The sequence below is a fragment of the Arachis hypogaea genome, chromosome 15 (genome assembly GCF_003086295.3).
Source record: "Arachis hypogaea cultivar Tifrunner chromosome 15, arahy.Tifrunner.gnm2.J5K5, whole genome shotgun sequence".
Lineage (NCBI taxonomy): Eukaryota > Viridiplantae > Streptophyta > Magnoliopsida > Fabales > Fabaceae > Arachis > Arachis hypogaea.
In genome coordinates this window covers 119,349,893-119,372,297 of record NC_092050.1, presented here as the reverse complement: position 1 = coordinate 119,372,297, position 22,405 = coordinate 119,349,893, and the positions used below count along the sequence as shown (strand labels likewise).

Here is a 22,405-nt window from a genome sequence, read left to right as displayed (position 1 = left end):
TATGGCATTCAGAGTATCAATTTCAAGAACTCCCTTCCTCATAGGCGTCCCATTATTCACAGGATTCCTTTCAGAAGTGTACATGAACTGGTTATTTGCAACCATGTCAATGAGTTCTTGAGCTTCTGCAGCCATTTTCTTTAGGTGAATGGATCCACCTGCAGAATGGTCCAGTGACATCTTTGATAGCTCAGACAGACCATCAAAGAATATATCCAGGATGGTCCATTCTGAAAGCATGTCAGAAGGACACTTTTTGGTCAGTTCCTTGTATCTCTCCCAAGCTTCATAGAGGGATTCACCTTCTTTCTGTCTGAAGGTTTGAACATCCACTCTAAGCTTGCTAAGCTTTTGAGGAGGAAAGAACTTGTCTAAGAAAGTCGTGACCAACTTATCCCAAGAGTTCAGGCTGTCTTTAGGTTGAGAGTCCAACCAAATTCTAGCTCTGTCTCTTATAGCAAATGGGAAAAGCATAAGCCTGTAGACCTCGGGATCAACCCCATTGGTCTTAACAGTATCACAGATCTGCAAGAATTCAGTTAAGAACTGAAAAGGATCTTCAGATGGAAGTCCATGAAACTTGCAGTTCTGTTGCATCAGAGAAACTAATTGAGGTTTAAGCTCAAAGTTGTTTGCTCCAATGGCAGGAATTTAGATGCTTCTTCCATGTAAATTGGAATTTGGTGCAGTAAAGTCACCAAACATCTTCCTTGCATTATTATTATTTTCGGCCATATTTTCTTCTTTTTCAAAAATTTATGTCAGATTTTCTCCAGAGAGTTGTGCTTTGGCTTCCCTTAGCTTCCTCTTCAGAGTCCTTTCAGGTTCAGGATCAGCTTCAACAAGAATGTTCTTATCCTTGTTCCTGCTCATATGAAAAAGAAGAAAACAGAAAAGAAAATATGGAATCCTCTATGTCACAGTATAGAGATTCCTGTATGTGAGTATAAGAATAGAAGAATAGAAGAAGAGAAATTCGAACACCAAGAGGAAGAGAGGGTTCGAATTTTGAGATGAAGAGAAGTGTTAGTAAATAAATAAATAATTAGAAGGAGATGAGAGAGAGGGAATTTTGAAAATTAATTAAATTAAAAATAAAATTAAAGTTAAATTTTGAAAATTAAAATTGAAATCAAATTAAATTAGAAATTAAAATAATTAGTTAATAAAAAAAAGAAATTTGAAAAAGGGGGAAGGGATTTTCGAAAATTAGAGAGAGAATTAGTTAGGTAGTTTTGAAAAAGATAAGAATCAATTAAAAAGTCAAGTGGTTAATTGAAAAAGATTTGAAAATCAAATTTAAAAAGATAAGAAGTTAGATAAGATTTTGAAATTGATTTTGAAAAAGATTTGAAAAAGAAATTAAAAAAAGATTTGATTTTGAAAATTAAAGTTGATTACTTGACTAAGAAACAAAAAGATTTGATTTTAAAATTTAAAGATTAAACCTTTCTTATTAGGCAAGTAACAAACTTAATATTTTTGAATCAATTACATTAATTGTTAGCATTGAATTTGAAAATATGGAATAAAAATAAGAAAAATATTTTGAAAATTAATTTGAAATTTTCGAAAATTTGAAAGAAAAATTGAAAAAGATTTGATTTTTGAAAAAGATTTGAAAAAGATAGAATTTTTTTTAAATTGAAAATTTGATTTGACTCATAAGAAACAACTAGATTTTAAAAATTTTTGAAAAAGTCAACTCAAATTTTCGAATTTTATGAGTGAAAAAGGGAAAGATATTTTTTTATTTTTGAATTTTTAATGATGAAAGAGAAAAACATCAAAAGGACTCAATGCATGAAAATTTTGGATCAAAACATGTGATGCATGCAAGAACACTATGAATGTCAAGATGAACACCAAGAACACTTTGAATATCAAGATGAACATCAAGAACTTATTTTTGAAAAATTTTCAAGAAAAGAAAACATGCAAGACACCAAACTTAAAAATTTTTATTCTTTAGACATTAATGATTCAAGAATGCGTATGAAAAACAAGAAAAGATACAAAACAAGAAAATATGAAGATCAAACAAGAAGACTGGCCAAGAAAAACTTGAAGATCATGAAGAATGTAATGCATGAAATTTTTGAAAATAATTTTTTTGAAAATTCAAAAGATGCAATTGACACCAAACTTAAAACTTGACTCTAGACTCAAATAAGAAACACAAAAAATTTTTTTGGTTTTATGATTTTATTAATTTTTTTGATTTTTTCGAAAATTAATTGGGAAAAACGAAAAAGAAGAAATTATTTTTTTTTGGATTTTCGAAAATTTATTTTTAGAAAAACGAAAACAAGGAAAAAATCTTTGAAAAATTTTTGAAAACAAAATAAAAGTTGGAACAAGAAGAAAATTACCTAATCTGAGCAACAAGATGAACCGTCAGTTGTCCAAACTCGAACAATCCCCGGCAACGGCGCCAAAAACTTGGTGCATGAAATCGTGATCTTCAACAATGGCGCCAATGGCTTGGTGCTCTCAAACGTGAGTCACACTTTGTCACAATTCCGCACAACTAACCAGCAAGTGCACTGGGTCGTCCAAGTAATAAACCTTACGAGAGTAAGGGTCGATCCCACGGAGATTGTCGGCTTGAAGCAAGCTATGGTCACCTTGTAAATCTCAGTCAGGCGGATTCAGATAGTTATGGAGATTTGATAATTAAAACATAATTGAAATATAAACTAGGATAGAGATACTTATGTAATTCATTGGTGAGAATTTCAGATAAGCGTATAGAAATGCCTTTCATTCCTCTGAACCTCTACTTTCCTGCTGTCTTCATCCAATCATTCCTACTCCTTTCCATGGCAAGCTTTATGTAGGGCATCACCGTTGTCAATGGCTACATCCCATCCTCTCTGTGAAAATGGTCCAATGCGCTGTCACTGCATGGCTAATCATCTGTCGGTTCTCGATCATACTGGAATAGGATTTACTATCCTTTTGCGTCTGTCACTACGCCCAGCACTCGCGAGTTTGAAGCTCGTCACAGCCATCCCTTCCCAGATCCTACCCGGAATACCACAGACAAGGTTTAGATTTTCTGGATCTCAAGAATGGCCGTCCATGGGTTCTAACTTATACCACGAAGATTCTAATATCTCGGACTCGGTCCTCTATATTAGATATCTAAGAGATACTCATTCTAGCTTGTTTGCATGTAGAACGGAAGTGTTTGTCAGGCACGCGTTCATAAGTGAGAATGATGATGAGCGTCACATAATCATCACATTCATCATGTTCTTGGGTGTGAATGGATATCTTAGAATAGGAATAAGCTCGAATTGAATAGAAAAATAATAGTAATTTGCATTAATTCATGAGGAACAGCAGAGCTCCACACCTTAATCTATGGTGTGTAGAAACTCTACCGTTGAAAATACATAAGTGATGAAGGTTCAGGAATGGCCGAATGGCCAGCCCCATGATCTAAGAACTAAACGTCCCAAGATGTCTAATACAATAGTAAAAAGTCCTATTTATGCTAAACTAGTTACTAGGGTTTACAGAGATAAGTAAATGATGCAGAAATCCACTTCTGGGGCCCACTTGGTGTGTGCTTGGGCTGATCATTGAGTTTTACATGTGTAGAGGCTTCTCTTGAAGTTGAACGCCAGTTTGTAACCTGTTTCTGGTGTTTAACTCCACTTTGCAACCTGTTTTTGGCGTTTAACTCTAGAATGTAACATGGAACTGGCGTTGAATGCCAGTTTGTGTCATTTAAACTCGAGAAAAGTACAAACTATTATATATTGCTGGAAATCCCTGGATGTCTACTTTCCAACGCAATTAAGAGCGTGCCATTTGGAGTTCTGTAGCTCCAGAAAATCCACTTTGAGTGCAGGGAGGTCAGAATCCAACAGCATCTGCAGTCCTTCTTCAACCTCTAAATCTGATTTTTGCTCAGGTCCCTCAATTTCAGCCAGAAAATACCTGAAATCACAGAAAAATACACAAACTCATAGTAAAGTCCAGAAATGTGAATTTTATTTAAAAACTAATAAAAATATACTAAAAACTAACTAAATCATACTAAAAACTATGTAAAAATAATGCCAAAAAGCGTATAAATTGTCTGCTCATCAGAAACCCTTGTACGAGGGGTCTAATCATAAAAAATTGTCTGCATGTATTAGAATGATGAGTATTAAGTCTAAGTCCAATCATATCCAAGAGTCTTTTGATAAGTGGGACACCCTTTGCAACGACTTAGTACCTGTTGAACTAGTGGCATCCCCGGAGGCATTATGAAGCAAGAGGTTTGTTTCAAAATTGGGTCTAAATTCTGTGAAAATTGATTGTTGCTTGAATGGTTGTATGTTGTATTACAAGGGGATGTAGATCTAACTGTTTGGAGATTTTGTGATGCATCAAGATTTCAAGTCGAGAGAGAACGGATTGGTAAAGTTAGTTAACGAGAATTCTAAACAAACAGATGCACTACTTGCCTTTAATCCATAGGCTTAAACGGTTGTATGCATCGATGAGTTCAGCCCCTCACATGACCTAACATACTAACAAGAAGAGAGATGATGGTCTGATGACACACCGGTCACATGGAGATGCTTGGAAACACGTTGATAGGCTCCACCCTATATTTGCAAGCGAGCCTAGAAATGTTAGAATAGCTTTGTGTTTTGACAGGTTTGCACCAAATTCTAATTTTGGTAACGCGTACTCTTGTTGGCCTGTAATGGTGACTCCTTATAACCTACCTCCCGAAATGTGCATGAAGGACCCATACATGTTCCTAAATTGTATTATACCTAGTCCAAGCAATCTAAAAGCAAAAATAGATATCTTTTTGCAACCCTTGGTGGATGAGTTGATGGAGTTGTGGGTTCATGGTGTAGAAACATATGATATTTCAACCAAGACAAACTTCCAACTTCATGCTGTGTTGGTGTGGACCATTAGCGACTTTTCTGTGTACGGGATATTATTAGATTGGTCCACTCAAGGTAAAATCTCGTGTTCTATTTGTATGAAAGATACAAAGGTATTTTGGCTGACAAATGGGGATAAGAATTCATTGTTTGATTATTATCGAAGGTTCCTCAATATTGATCATCCTTTTTGGTGCAACAAAGAATCATTTAGAAAGAATAGAACTGAACAAGAAGATGCACCCATGAGATTGAGTGATTTGAAAGTTTTGCATTGTGTCAGTAGAATCCCAAGGATCGTCGATAACAGGGTAGGTGTGAGACCTCTGGGATATAGTAAGGAGCATAATTGGACAAAGCAGAGTATATTTTGGGACTTTCCTTATTGGAAAGACAATTTGGTTTGACATTGTCTTGACGTAATGCACATTAAAAAGAATGTATTTGATAATATCGTGCACACAATAATGGACTATGAGAGGACAAAGGATAACGATAAGGAAAGGTTAGGTTTGATAGACATTTGCAGACGACCAGATATGATCTTAACAAGAATTGATAACGGCCGGTGGGCTAAACCAAAGGTGGTGTTCGCTCTAGCGAAGGACCAGAGGCAAAATGTTTGTAGATGGATTAGAGGACTGAGGTTTTTCGATGGTTACGCTTCTAACTTGGGTATGTGTCAAACGTCTCACATGGTAGGTTTTTGGGTTGAAGAGTCATGATTGTCATGTCTTTATAAAGTCATTACTTCCTGTTGCGTTCCGAGAACTTTCTACCAATATTTGGAAATCCCTTAGAGAAATTAGTGAGTTTTTCAGGAATTTATGTGCTATGAAACTTAACGTAAGTGATCTCACAATCATGGAGAAGAACATTCCGATCATACTTTGTAAGTTAGAGAGGATATTCCCTCCTGGATTTTTTGACGTCATGGAACACTTAGCAATCCACCTGCTGATGAGCAAAAAGTGAAGTTCACAGATATTGGCAAGTGCACCGGATTGTTCAAGTAATACCATGGTGAGTGGATATCGCTCACACGATGATTAAAGGATTGATCATGCAAATATCAAGTTAAACAACTAATTAGATCAATAAAACCTAGAACCAATGAATATTGAAGCTTGCTGGAAACTTGAAAGACTTGAATGTTGAATTGCTTGAAGACAGTGAACGTGTAATTGATTGAAAGAGAATATATAATGGAGAAGTCAAGGGTTTCGGAGACGTTTAAGTCCTTAAAAAAATCAAACTTTGTTTCTCTATTCTAAAGTAAGAAAAGATCTTTTCACGACGAATCTTATTTAACCGATTTCCAATGTCTTGGCTTCTCAGTTTCTCTTCAATTAACCAACCGCCAATGTCTTGGTCAATCAATTAATCGAAAAGCTTAAGCGCAAAAATCGATTCAGTTCTTCATAAGATTCAAAAGTAATCCTCAGGTCGGATTATATGTCACGTATCCAATCTAGTCCTGTCCGATTGAATCTTATGAGAAAACATAATTTTTAAAAGTTGTCCTAATCCGAATTATATACCACGTATTCAAAACTAGGGTGATTGAAAATCATATATTGTGTTGCACACTTTAAAAACCACTATGTCTAGTCGATTCAAAAAGTCATGTGAAAGAGTTTTCAAACATAATTTGGATATCAGTTTTGTCGACGCAATAAACAAATTCAAAACGGGATTAACATGCATGTCGACACTACTAATCCTTTAGGGATGAAGAACGAAACACTCAATTATAAAATAGATCAATGCAATACTTTAAAATAGAAGAAAACTTAGATTAATACTTCATAGAAACATAAACAGAGCTCCTAACCCTTTAACAAAGAGATTAGTGACTCACGGTGAATTGAAAAACAAAGCAAAAGAAAAGAAGAAGAAGAGAGACACATGAGGGATCCGAAGATCCTCCCCCTGGCTGTCTTTTCTTGTGAATAATGTTCACTTATTTATATCCTAGGTTTACCTAAAGTTCAAATTCAAAAACTAAATCTATATATTATATTTTAGGAAGAATAAGATAACTAATAATAATAATTCAAATCCTAAATAAAAAAATTCAAATCAAATCCTATCTTATAGATTCTTCCACAATCTTAACCAAACTTACATCTTCTAGAGTAGAATGGGGTTCAATTGGCGTGTAGGATGGGTCTTGGGCATGTAATTGGGCTACTGGGCGTGTAACTGGGTGTTTAGGCATGTAACGCAGCCTCTAGGATTGTAATAGGGTGCTTGGGCGTGTAATGCAACCTCTGGGTATGGCACTTGGTGTCAGGGCATGCTACTTGCTTCTTGGGCATGTAACGCAACCTCTGGGCACTCTTCAAAGGCGTTACACTCCCATTTTGGGCGTTACAAGCAATGCCCATTTTTGATGATTTTACAAGCTGAAAGGTGAAAGTTGTTCGTGGCACAAACTAAACGTCCACCATAAAAATATGTATATCTTTTTAAGCTCTCGATGTTAGCTTTCTAACACCACTAGAATTATCTCTTTTGGACCTCTGTAGCTCAAGTTATGATCACTTGAGTATGAAAAGATCAGGATTGACATCATTTATGAATTTGCTCATAGGGGCTTTCTTGTCTTCAAGGCGTTACACGCCTACTTCCATGCGTGGCACGCTAGCTCCAACTTGCATGTAGGGCATTGCACGCCCTGTGTATGATGTTGCACGCCCCCTACTTCTCCTCCAGGGTGTGGCACGCCCTCCCTGCTCCTCTCCAGGGTGTTGCACACTAACTATGCTGCATGGCTTGCATGGCTTTGATCCTTACTTGCTCTGGCTCTTCATGCATTGATTTCCCTTTGATTATCCTCTCTTTTTGCTACTTTATTGTCATCTTTTTTATCCTATACTTCCTTAAAAACACTTCGAAAGTACTTAGTAGCAAGGGATACTTAAAAGTAATGAGTTTGACAGAAGATTATGCAATTAAACCTAAGGAAACAATAGAAAAACACAAGAAAAATATAATATAAACTACTAAAGATACGAACGCATCACCTGCCGTAAGAAGCAAGAGTATGTGGGCTAGTCCAATTTAGGTGGATGTACCCATTTGAGAGCATGATTGGATCATTCAAGTGCACCGTCAAGAACAGAGCTCGGATTGAGGGTAGTATCTGCGAAGCATTCCTAGTTAAAGAGACATCCGCATTTTTCTCCTTCTATTTTGAGCCTCATGCTGAGTCATGTAGAACAAGAATAGGAAAAAATGATGAGAGGAAAAAATCCTCATCAGGAGTACTAACGTATCCAATATTTGTTCTGGAAGGAGTTGCAATGGGCGCAGGTACTGAATATTGGTTAGAGAAAAAAAAATTGATGCCACACATCTGCATGTGTTGCTTAACTGTGACCAAGTTTCACCCTACCTGATGTGAATTTTTAAGCCTTCGTAACTATTGCATTTAGTAAGATACTATCTTCGTCATCTAATCAAAACTTCATTACACTAAAATTTTTTTATTTATCCTATTGTATCACAGGTTATTCCATGAAACAAATTCTGATACATCACTAAACAATTTTTTCAATTGGTTCAGAGAATACGTCAGAGTGCATCTAACTGATACAATAGATTTGAAACTAGTTATAATTAGTTGGGGTCCAATGAACAAGGACACAAACTACCCGATATACAATATTATTGGATATTAGTTCTATTTTTTTACAATAATTGGTTGGAAAGAAAACAGATAACACCGGGGTCTAGGTTCGTGGGGATTCAGGCGGTGGTCATTCTGACTGGTACGGTGTGTTGCACAATATAATTCAATTAGAATATTTTGGTCGCACTACGTACAAGGTGTTAATGTTTAAATATCAATGGTATAATCCAAGTTCACGACAAGGAACACGAAAGCACAAGGACTACAATATCACTGAAGTAAATGTGACCAGAAAATATAAACACTATGATCCTTTTATTCTACCTCAAAATACACAACAGGTATACTATTTGTCTTATTCGGGGTCATGCAAGTGTAGTTGGGTGGTTGTGGTTAAGACTAAGCCAAGAGGTCGCATCGAGTCTGATGGGACAGAGAGTCAATAACCTTTCCAAATTGATGACCCAACTCCTTCGAAAATGATGGTTGATACTGGTGATGATCTGATCATTCTTAGGTTGACTGTTATGGATGATGACATCATTGACCTTAGGGTAGATGATGACACACTACCACTAGACAACGACGATCTTCAAAAAGAAGACGGGGTTAATGGAGACGAAGAAGACGAGTTCGATAATAAGAAAATTACCTCGGAAGAGGAGGATGATGAACCAGAAGAAGAAGATAATGAATCTGAATAAGATTAATGTCAATATATTTCTATCCTATGTATTTCATTATCAAACTTTCACTTCGTGTTTACATTCTATATATTTTATAAATTTTTTTGTTTTTTGCCGGTAAATCTGACGATACTTTGCATTTTTCTTGTAGTGAACAACCGACCTAAGGGTGATCAGATCACTAGGATCAACCACCATTTTCGAAGGAGTTAGGTGATGAATTTGGAAAGGTTTCTGACCCTCTGTCTCATCAGACTCAATGCGACCTCTTGGCTTAGTCTTAACCACAACCTCCTAACTAGACTTGCATGACCTCGGATGAGGCAAATAATATACCTGTCGTGTATTTTGAGATAGATAAAAGGATCGTAGTGCCTATATTTTTTGGTCACATTTACTTCAGTGATATTGTAGTCCTTGTGCTTTCGTGTTCTTTGTCACCAACTTAGATCATACCATTGACATTTAAACAAACACCTTGTACGTAGTGCGACCAAAATACTCTAATTGAATTATATTATGCAACAGACCATACCAAGAAAGGGTTTCGAGAAGGCCCCTCTATGCGACCTTCTCCCACTTTCTTCCTAAAACGCTATTCTAGGAAAAGTAAGTCTGGCATAAAACCTAAATAATTGATTATATTTAGAGATAGAAAATCTACTTGAAACCCGGATATGCATAATATGGAAGAATCAAACTCCAATTGATGTCAGAGAAATAGCACCATCCTAATAAAAAAGAAAACTCATTAAATTCACAAGGTTAAACTAATTCAACAAACTAAAAAAAATTCTTCCAACAACATGAGCACTCTCAATCTCATCCTACTTAACCTATCTTAACTTAATTTAATTTCTATTTATATTAAATTAATATAAAAATCCTAATCACAAACTTCATTACATTAATTTAATCAATAATTTGAAAATACCTAACAAAATCCTAAACTCAAAAAAATCTGAAAAAAAAAAAGTAAACCAAACTCTAATCACAAACTTTATTACACTAATATAATTAATAATTTGATAAAATACCTAACAAAATCCTAAACTCACCAAAAAATCTGAAAATAATAAAAAAAACTATACTAAATCTTGATCATAAATTTTATTACATTAATTTAATAAATAATTTCATAAACTACTTAATAAAACTCTAAACTCACAAAAATCTTAAAAAAATAAAAAAAGTATGGCAAAATTACTTGTGATGGTGGTTGCAGGATGGTAGAGGCATGATGGTGACTGGAGGCGGCAGTAACGGTGACAACGTCACCATCACCAATCGCAGTGACCACGAACATGAATAATAGTGGCGTTCCCGAGGCTCCAGTAGTGACCAACAACTCTAGCAGCGACAAGGTGCAGCAGCAGCAACAGCAGAGGCTCTAGCTGGTGGTGGCAAGCCGAAAATTTCATAAGTGAGGGGGAGGGGGTTCATGTTTAAATTTTACCCCAATTTCACACTCAAATATACCGGCAAAAATTTCCAACGGTAAATTGCCTAAATGCAGCGTTTTACTAAACTGATATACTGGTGGCCGAATCCGACGGAAGATCCGCGGTTAAAGTTGGCGCTACTGAAATAAGATTTCGTGACAACGATTACCGTCAGATTTAATGCTGGAACATAAAATCCAATGGTAACTAAATCAGGGAACTAAATCTTGCTTGTATTCAATGCAAAAAAGCTGGTAAATCTGACGGTAATAGTCACTGCTAAATCCGACGGTAAATTTGACGGTATTCATGGTGTTTCTTATAGTGAAAAAATATATTTATAGCACACTTTGTATATCTTAATTGACATAAGATTCATCATAATGAAGTTGATTGACTAGAAGCCAGTTTTTTCTGTCACAACCTTCTCCCATTTGCTACGCTTCATGAAGCTCTTCACTATCAACTCCTCTCATCTCATCGAGTTTTACATGGTGCAGTGAGCGTAGAAAAGGAAGTTGATGAAGAATTGAGCTTCGAAAGAAGATCTGAGATGCAAATTGATGAATCTTGTTCGGAAATCACCAAAATGATTTTAGAATTTCCTGTTCTATCGTCTTTGACCCTGTCTTGATTCTAGGTTTGTTTTAGTTTGATCTCTTTCTTCTCATCCTTTCTTTCCTTCTCTCTTCAACTCATTCAAGATAGAGATTAATGAGAATCAAATTGCTTCTCTGAAATTTCACAATCTAGAGGGAGTAGCGATTCTAATCAATAAGTCTTAGAGAGAAAGATCTGAATCTACAACAGTTTCCAAATTTATTGATAGAACGATTGTGATGGCTTCAGTGATAGATTCACAGTTTTCTTCCATCAATATCAAGCCTTTGCATAACTAGTGAATCAGATAAACATGATGCAAGCCAACACTGCACGAGCTTAGACAAATCCAGCCTTAGATCCAACAAGTGCCTACTTTTTTCACCCTGGAGAGAATCCAAGAGTGAACCTAATTTCAATGACTCTAGACATAGGAAACCTCCAATCATGGAAAAGAGTAATATGGAGAGCTCTAATGTCCAAAAACAAGAATAAATCTGTTGATGGATCAATCAAGAAACGAAATGAGGATGATCCACTATTCATGGAAGAGATGCAATACTTCCATCAGACACAAAGTTCAGACATAGCTCAGACTGTGGTTTGGATTAATTTAGTTGAAGAGTTATGGAAAAAAAATTGCCTCAACCTACTAACAGAGTATGGACTGTTAGAAGCTAAAGTCGTTTAACCCCTTATGGATTATACTTCAAAGTTAGCCAAAGATTCAGGGACACTAGTTACATGAGGTTCAGAGTATAAAAGACTAGTTGGAAAGTTACTTTACTTAATTGATACAAGACCCAAAATTGGGTATGTTGTAGGCAAATTGAGTCAATTTTTAGATTGTGCAAGAGATAGACACTTTGAGGCTGTCCTTAGAGTATTGAGATATCTTAAGGGTGAACCAGCATTGGGACTCATGTTCTCTTCACAAACTAACTTGGAACCATTAGGATACTCAGACAATGACTAGGGAACTTGCTCGGATACAAGAAGATCGATTTTAGGATATTGTTTTTTCTATAGGAACCTCGATTGTGTTGTGGAAGAGTAAGAAACAAGAAACTGTAGCTCTTGCAATGGTAACTAGAAAAGCCCAATGAATTGCTTATGTGTTGGGACATTTCCAGATTAAGCTAAAGAAATCAATGAATGTTTATTGTGATAGTCAATAAGCTGTTCATGTGACAGCTAATCCAATGTTTCATGAAAGGACAAAACAAATAGAGATGGATTGTCATATCGTAAAGGATAAATGGCAAGAACAAGTGATCAAGTTATTGATGCCAGGGCATCATAGCCTGTTTTTCTATGCTTTTTCACCTTTAATTTTCACTAATCATGCTTAATTATTGAGTATTTTTGTACTTAAATCATAAATTACTTTCATCTCCTTGAGTTGATCTATTTTGTAGAAATTGGTGAAAAAAGGAAGTAAAAAATGCACAAAACAAGCATCAAAGAAAAGAGCTAGAAAGAGAAGAATAGAAAGGGTGAGAAAGAAGTAGAGGAAGCAACGTTGGTGGCCAAAGTTGGCTCACCAACGTTGCTAGGCAACGTTCCAAGGCTCAGGCACAACATTGTATAAAGAAGAGGTGCAAATATTGGAAGGAACGTTGGTGAACCAACGTTACCCCCAACGTTCTCGATACATCTCAAAAATTGGAAGCCGGAAGAATCACCATGTGTGCGTACGCACAGAGCCGTGTGCGTACGCACAAGAAGAGAATTGGCATGTGTGCGTATGCACAAGTGAGTGTGCGTACGCACAAGTAGAATGTTAGCCCACCAACGCTGCCTCCAACGCTCACAACAAACGCTAGCATTGTACATTTTTGCTAGTGTGCGTACGCACAAGTGAGTGTGCGTACGCACAAGAGGAAATTTTGCCAGTGTGCGTACGCACACTGCCTTGTGCATGCGCACACGAGGAAGAGCGTTGGAGTGAACATTTGCATGCCAACGTTGATTCAAACGCTGAAGAGGGCCTGGGAGCAATTTTCAACATTCGTAACACCACTAAAAGGCCTGATCATTCATTTACCCTTCAAGCAAGCAGAGCCCATTATCATCACTCAATCAAGGCATAAGAAGCATCTAGATTAGAAATTTTTATTTGTAATTTGTATTTTCATCTTTTAGTTTGTAAGCCTATATATAGGCATTAGCTGGATTGGAGGAAATATTCTGGATTAGAAGGGAGTCTAAAATCACGCACACACATCCCCTGGCACACACCACTGGGAGTGGGTCTTCGGACCCCTCCCCTCATACACTTTTCTTCCTTTTCTTTTCTTTTCTTCCTTAGTAGTAGTTTAATTTCAGTTGTAATTTTCATTTATAAATTTTGAAGTTTCAATTTCAGTTTTTAATTCTTAATCTTCATCTTTATTTTTCTGCACTTTCTTTCTTTTCTGTTTGATAGAGCAATGAACAACCAACTCTTTTCATTGGGTTAGAGAGCTTTATTGTTATTTAATGGATCAATACTAGTTTTCATTCTTCTTTTTCTGTCTTTTCTCTTGATTTTTCTAGAAATCTTTCAATCTTCATTCAATTGAACAATTATCTCGACGGAGAAATTGTTCATACTTGGATTTTCTCGGAACCTTGAGAGAGGAATGAGGAAATCATGCTAGAAATGCTTTCTCACATTGGATTAGGTTGGGGGTTGGATAGATATAGTGACATGTAATCCTACCAATACTTTGATCTATGAAGGTGTGTGGTATAATCAGTGATCAAACTTTATCTCTTCCCATGAGCAATTAAATCAAGACATTGGGTAAGTGTGCAAGCTTAGAGAGATTGGATTGCCAAGACATTGGGATCCAATCACTTAAGATTGCCAAGAAGATCAATGAATGCATTGATTGAGGAAGAGATGAGAATGAACTTGATCCGGAGAATGCAATATTTCTTGATCCCAATGCTTCTTTTATCTTTTATTTACTTTATAGTTGTTTACACTTTCTACACTTTACACTTTTGTCATTTTGTCTTTCTGACTTTATTGCTTTCTGTTAATTTACATTTCCTGTTACTTATTACTCCAATATGAACAATCTAACTAGGCTAATTAATTAACCATTGATTGCTTAATCCGTTAATCCTTGTGGGATCGACCTCACTCTTTTGTGAGTTTTATTACTTGATACGACCTGGTGCACTTGCCGGTAGTTATTACGGGAAATTAATTTTTTTGTATCAAGTTTTTTGGCACCGTTGCCAGGGATTAATTGTGATTGAAAATATACCGGTTGGTTGATTACCTAGATTATACATTTCTTTTATTTTTGGCTTGTTCATTTAATTGCTTTTGTTCTTTATTTTTTTTATGCTCTTTGACTTTTTGTGTTAATGTCTCACCAAGAAGCCCCTGTTCGTGACATCTTTGGCTCTTGGTAATGGTGTTATTAATATAACAGTTTGTTTTACTTAGCTTTCTTTCAAATAAAATGGGCATATGATTACATCCTAAGTTTGGTGTTGCCTTGCAACAATCTGTTTTCAATCTTTCTGGATACTTGCCTCAATTTCAAGAGAAAGTGTCATACTAAGTTTGGGGGTGCCACTTATTTTTCTATGCAATGTATCCAGCAACACCACTTGTGAATGCAATCACATTGTCTCTGTTTTTATTTCTTGTGCCTTTGTTGTATCCTTAATTGTGCTTGCTTAAGCACATGCATTACTCACATTTCATTGTGTAAGACATTCATGATCTATCATAGACCCCATCACCACTATTTTATTTGCTTCTTGAAGATAAGCAATCAGTCTAAATTGGTATGGGAAGGGAGAAAAGTAGGAGGAAAATGACAACAACAATGAAGATGAACTACAAGGTGGTAAAGTTCCTTTTCCTCTTATTTATTTCCAGTATTTTCAATTGCATGATTGTCTCTTATTCTTTTGTATACATGTGTGTTGTGAATAAGCATAGCTTGATTGCTAAATTGTAACATGTTGCTATGAGATCATGATTGCCATCTTGAATTTGTGAGTCCAAAGCAATTTAGTTTCATGATCATAAACAAACAAGGTCATTAAAGAAGAACTCAGCATGGGCATATAAGTATTGGAAGGCTAGCATGATTATTGTTGCTCAATTGCATTTGAATTTATTTAATTGAAGTTTTCATCTAGGACATTTTATGAAATTTTTGAAATCATAAAAACCTTGAAGAAGCAAATGAAATTAAGGCAAGAAAAGAAAAAGGGAAAGAATGAGAAAGCTGAAGGCTCTGAGTACTAATGACAATTCAATTGTTAAGTACTTGTGGTGTTTATGTATCAAGCAAAAAGCTTGAAAACAAAACACTTAGAGTCAAGGCTAGGCTCAAGTGCAAAGGCACTTCCTCAAAACTCAAGGCTCTGAGCATCAATGATTAGAGAGTCAAGAAAAGAAACAAATGAGCATAAAGAAGTTCTCTAATTAAATGCTTGTGGTGCTTATGTATCAAGTGGTAATACTTGAAAACAAAGCATTTAGAGTCGTAGCTTTCAACTCATGGTGCAAAGCACCCAAAAAAAAAAAAATAAGCCATAAAGAGAATGAAAAGCTTGTTCAAGGAAGAAACATAAAGAAAAGATTTCATAAAGTTAGCTAGATAGAAGCATCAATCATTTGAATTTCTTTTGTGATTGTTGCATGCATAGAAAATTAGCTAACCATGAATATTACACTGCTATTCTTCTTACCTTGGTTTGTTAAACTTTATTGCATGATTCTCTTCTTGCATAGAGACAAACAAGATTTAAGTTTGGTGTTGTGATGCCAGGGCATCACGGCCTATTTTTCTATGCTTTTTCACCTTTAATTTTCACTAATCATGCTTAATTATTGAGTATTTTTGTGCTTAAATCATAGATTACTTTCATCTCCTTGAGTTGATCTATTTTGCAGAAATTGGTGAAAAAAGGAAGTAAAAAAAGCACAAAACAAGCATGAAAGAAAACAGCTAGAAAGAGAAGCAGAGGAAGGGTGAGAAAGAAGTAGAGGAAGCAACGTTGGTGGCCAAAGTTAGCTCACCAACGTTGCTAGGAAATATTCCAAGGCTCAGGCACAACATTGTATAAAGAAGAGGTGCAAACGTTGGAGGGAACGTTGGTGAACCAACGTTACCCCCAACATTCTCGATACATCTCAAAAATTAGAAGCCGAAAGAATCACCATGTGTGTATATGCACAAGAAGAGAATTGGCATGTGTGCGTACGCACAAGTGAGTGTGCGTACGCACAAGTGGAATGTTAGCCCACCAACGCTGCCTCCAACACTCACAACAAACGCTAGCATTGGACATTTTTGCTAGTGTGCGTACGCACAAGAGCAATGAACAACTAACTCTTTTCATTGTGTTAGAGAGCTGTTGTTATTTAATGGATCAATACTAATTTTCATTCTTCTTCTTCTGTCTTTTCTCTTGATTTTGCTAGAAAGCTTTCAATCTTCATTCAATTGAACAATTATCTCGACGGATAAATTGTTCATACTTGGATTTTCTCGGAATCTTGAGAGAGGAATGAGGAAATCATGCTAGAAATACTTTCTCACATTGGATTAGGTTGGGGGTTGGATGGATATAGTGACATGTAATCCTAGCAATACTTTGATCTATGAAGGTGTGTGGTATAATTAATGACCAAACTTCATCTCTTCCCATGAGCAATTAAATCAAGACATTGGGCAATTGTTCAAGCTTAGAGAGATTGGATTGCCAAGACATTGGAATCCAATCACTTAAAATTGCCAAGAAGATCAATGAATGCATTGATAGGAAGAGATGAGAATGAACTTGATTCGGAGAATGCAATATCTCTTGATCCCAATGCTTCTTTTATCTTTTATTTACTTTATAGTTGTTTACACTTTCTGCACTTTACATTTTTGTCATTTTATCTTTCTGCACTTTATTACTTTCCGTTAATTTACATTTCCTGTTGCTTATTACTCCAATATGAACTGTCTAACTAGGCTAATTAATTAACCATTGATTGCTTAATCCGTTAATTCTCGTGGGATTGACCTCATTCTTTTGTGAGTTTTATTACTTGATACGATCCGTTGCACTTGCCGGTAGTTATTACGGGAAATTAATTTTTCCGTATCTGTTGTTGCCAATTACAACAAGTTAGATAACGGATATTCTAACCAAGGCATTGGCTCCATCATTTTTTTAGAAGTGTCATGACAAGCTTAGAATAGTGAAAGGGTTTTAAGTGAGTTAATACCCCAACTGGTTAGTCATTATTTATTAGTTAACTGTTGCTGTAATTAGTTAGGAGCTGATGTGGTAAGATTAGTTATTGGTGTAAGGTCTCAGCACAATAAAGTTAGTTAGCTTTCTGCGATTAGGAGTTAGTTACCAATAACACTATTTATAACACACCGTGTGTAGTTTAATTGGCATCATATTCATCCTGATAAAGTTGAGTGACTAGAAGCCAGTTTCTTCTATCACAACCTTCTCCCATTTGCTACTCTTCGCGAAGCTCTTCACTATCAACTCCTCTCATCTCATCGATTTTTATAACTATAAGGATGAATAAAATAATTAAATATTTTTTTATAATTTGTGAGTGTTTGGTTTTACGTGAAATAATTTATATGTTATTATATAAAAATTTATGTGTTCTGTTTAATAAATTTATATGTTACAATAACATTTTATGTATTTTAGTTTTACTTTAGGTTTACTTAAGCTTCTCAAAACTAACTTTTGTGTTTGTTGAGCTAATGATTTTTTGTGCTCTGCGAAGCAATTTTTTGTGTTTTGTATAAATTTGTTTGGTTTCAAATGCAATAATTAGAGGGTAATCTTAAGGGTTTTATTGTGTTTTGTATTGTTAATTTCTGTGTTTTATAGACCAAAATTTCGGTATTTTTGTATAACTTTTTAGTGTTACGATATAAAAATTTATGTGTTTTGTTAAACTAATTTGTGTTATGGTAATAGTTTATGTTTTTTAGTATTAATTAATTTAGGTTTACTTGAACTTTTTTGTGTTTAATAGGACTAATTTTTGGTTTTTGTTGAACCAATCAATTTTTGTGCTTTTGGCAAAATTTATTTGGTTCTAAATGCAATGGTTAAGGGTCATCATGTGAAGGTTTTGTTGTGTTTTGTAATGTTAGTTTCTGTGTTTTATGCCACTAAATTTCTGGTGTTTGTAAAATTATTTTTCTGTTAGGATATCGAAATTTATGTGTCTTCTTAAGCAAATGGTTTAATTACTCTGCTTGTCTTTATAGTTTTGTAAAATTTTCAATTAGGTCTCTATACTTTTTTTTTTCTTTTAATTGAGTCCTTGCACCAAATTTTTTTTAATTATGTCCCTACACTTTTTTTTCCTTTTATTTAGGTCCCTGTACCAATTATTGTTTTTTTTAGTTGGGTTCCTATAAAATTAAGCCAATTACTACTAAGTGGGACTTAATTGAAAAAAAAAATTTAGTACAGGGACCCAATTAAAAAGAAAAAAAGTATAGGGACCTAATTGAAAATTTCACGAAACTATAGAGACCAACAGAATAATTAAACCTAAGCAAATTTATGTGTTAGGGTAATAATTTGTGCGTTATACTATCAATTGATTCAGGTTTACTTAACTTTTTTTTGTGTTTAATAGAACTAACTCTTTAATAAAAACAAACAAATTTTTGTGTAAATTTGTTTGGTTTTTGAGTGTAATTAGTATATGTTTCCGTACCAGGTATGGGATAACACATATAAATATATACAGTTTTTTATTAAAGATATTAAACAAAAAATATTTATAGAAATCACCACCATAAATATTTTTAAAGTTATAATTAAAACTAAAATTTAACAGTTTTTAATGTTAAAAATCTTAAAAGTAATTAATATTTTTCTCAACTAATTTGAATTAGTTGAGTGGTTATTTTACTCATCCCTTTAAGTAACTATATATTAGATATTCAAATTCTGCCTTGTGTGTATCAACTTATTAAACAGAGCTCTAATCCACAATAGATTAGTCTCAGCCTGTCGAGTCAGAAAATACCGTGGGAAAAAATATTATTTGTCTTTAAGGTCTATCGAGTTGGAAAATACCATAGAAAAAATAGTATTTGTGTTTATAGGGATTTATCTTTTTGAAATTTATCTAGGACAATTTTATTTGTTGGTATCATATTCATTCTTGAAATTAAAATAATATGATTAATGTTTTTACCTGTTAAAATTTTATATTTTTTGACATGATTTTCAAGCCTCCAAACTTGTAGATTTATGTCATTACAAAAGCTATTGGATTAGTTAATATTTTTTGGTAACATCCCTGGAACATTATCCTTGAGTATTATTTGTATAAAAAAAATTTATTATTCAATAATTTATTCTATTAAAAATAAATTATTATCACCTGAATTGGTAAATATATATTTTTTTAATTTCTTACACTATTTTATTTAGCAATAATTGTCATTAAAAAAATAAATAATTATATTATCCTATAATATGAGTACAAAGTATTTTTTTATTTTGAAATTAATTCTAGTTAGTGAGATAAAATTTAAAATATTTTTTTATTTTTTTACTCAAATTTAAATTTGAATTCAAAATTGATTAATAACTCTTTTTTTTTTTTTTTAATTTTAACAACAAAACCAAAATTAGTTAGGTGAAAAATATTTAGTATTTAATGGTTTCAATCATTTAAATTTTAATTACCAAAAATTAGATTAAAATTAATTATAACTTAATAATCGATAATATATATTGGTATGTAAATAATAATATTTTTTACAGGACTAATGTATTATTTTTTTAAGAATTGATTTATTGTCTAAATTTTTTTGTAAACTTTGTAGTATATGAATATAGTGATCTTATTTTTTATTATTTAATAAATTATCTATAATTTTTTATTATGTAGTTAACTTAGTTAATAACCTTTATTATTATTTTTCTACCAAAAAAATATCAGTTTATACTATTTATATATTTTTCTAATACAAATAAGTAAATAGGTATTTGTACTATTATATTTATTATCCTAGACGATGGCTTAAGTTGTTTATTTCGTATGTTAAATAATATAAATAACATCTTGTATCTTAAATTCATTAATTTACCAATTAAAAAGAGAAAATTTATGCAATAAATCATATGTTATAAAGCTTAAATGATTTATACAAAACACTATAATAAGCCAACATCAATCCAAATTTACCTATATGAGCCAAAATGAAAATCGATACAGCAATGAGCCAGATCATATTTTTATGTAATTCGAACCAGGCTAGTTCGAACTTCATCCTCAAATAATTCGAACCAGAGCAGTTCGAATTTCATAGGAAAAATTGAATGTAAATCGAACCAGACTGGTTCGAACTACCTATGCAAGTAATTCGAACCACTCCAGTTCGAATTATGGGGAAATGTGTTCTTCATGTAATTCGAACCACCCTGGTTCGAATTACCCTTAAGCTAGGTTGTTAGTAATTCGAACCACCCTGGTTCGAATTACTAGGGAATGGGCTATATAAGGAGTTCGAATCAGCCTCATTCGAACCATTCTCACCTTCCCCTGCCCCACCAAATCTCAGAGAAAACGACCCAGATTCTCTCCGCGAAAGATCTGAACGCAATACTATGCTCATGGGGGACGATCCGGCGCGGTTATATCGCTTGGACGGAGTCACCCATATAGCTGGGGTCATCAATGAAGAGGTTAGTACGGAAATAACTTTGTTTTACCGGTACATGTGAGTTTGTGGTTTGGCATGCGAGTAAGATATTGGTTTAGTTGGTGGTTTATTTTAGTGGTTTATGTTAGTGATTTCTGTAAATGGTTTATGTTAGTGGTTTTTGTTAGTGATTTATGTTGGTGGTTTATCTTAGTGGTTTATCTTAGTGGTTTATGTTAGTGGTTTATCTTAGTGGTTTAGGTATGTGGTTTATGTAAGCGGTTTACGTTAACGGTTTACGTTTGTGGTTTTTGTTAGCGGTTTATGTTGGTGGTTTATGTTAGTGGTTTATGTTAGTGGTTTATGTTAGTGGTTTATGTTAGTGGTTTATGTATGTGGTTTATGTAAGCGGTTTACGTTAACGGTTTACGTTAGTGGTTTTTGTTAGTAGTTTATGTTGGTGGTTTATCTTAGTGGTTTATCTTAGTGGTTTATGTTAGTGGTTTATGTAAGCGGTTTACGTTAACGGTTTACGTTAATGGTTTCTAGTAGTGGTTTATGTAAGCGGTTTAGTTGTGGTTTTATAATGTTAGATCTTTCATGTCAGTAGCCTATGGTGGTTTCTAATTTAAGTTTCTTATGCAAATGGTTCTCGTTCTTGGTATTTTTAAGCGGCTATACATAGTAAGATTTTTTGGTTTATCAATTATCGTGTTGATTATGTTTGTCACCGGTAATTAAGCTGGTTCTAAGAATGCGGTTCATTTCTTCCGCAGCCTCAGCGATGCATCAGGAGCATGCGGCGGCAGCAGGGCATGGTCCTGGATGACAGATACGTTTCGTACCTGCAGATGGCTGGTCTTTACCATCTTGCAAGGCTGAACGATAGATGGTTCCGGTTGGACGAGGCCCTTGTCAGTGCGTTTGTTGAGCGATGGCGTCCGGAGACTCACACGTTTCATATGCCGTTCGGAGAGTGCACTATCACACTGCAGGACGTGGCATACCAGCTGGGTTTGCCAGTGGACGGGCGTTACGTCAGCGGCTGCCTATCAGAGTTCCATATATACATCGAGGGTGGCCGTCCAGCCTGGGTTTGGTTCGAGGAGTTGTTTGGAGTGGTACCTCCTCCTAGCCAGGTTCAGAAGTACGCGGTCAACTGCAGCTTTCAGGAGACGTTTGGTGAGTGCCCGGAGGGAGCTGATGAGGATACTGTGCGTCGTTATGCCCGTGCGTACATCATGATGTTGTTGGGCACGCAGCTTTTTGCGGACAAGTCGGGCAACCGGGTTCACATCAGATGGCTTCCGTTTGTAGCTAGGCTGGAGGACATGGGGACCTACAGCTGGGGTTCTGCAGCACTGGCATGGTTGTACCGGTGCATGTGCCGTGTGGCGAACAGAAATGTTATCAAGCTAGCGGGCCCACTTCAGCTACTTCAGTCATGGATTTTCTGGCGATTTTCTCGGTTTAGGCC

The 22,405-nt window shown here is 34.9% G+C and overlaps 1 non-coding gene across 1 annotated transcript; it reads left to right on the top strand.

Annotated features, from left to right (window-relative positions):
* Nucleotides 1–234: 234 nt before the first annotated feature.
* LOC112753628 (small nucleolar RNA R71) lies at nt 235–342 on the top strand. Its single transcript, XR_003178004.1, has one exon. It is a non-coding gene; the product is annotated as a small nucleolar RNA R71 (small nucleolar RNA).
* The last annotated feature ends 22,063 nt before the right edge of the window (nt 343–22,405 follow it).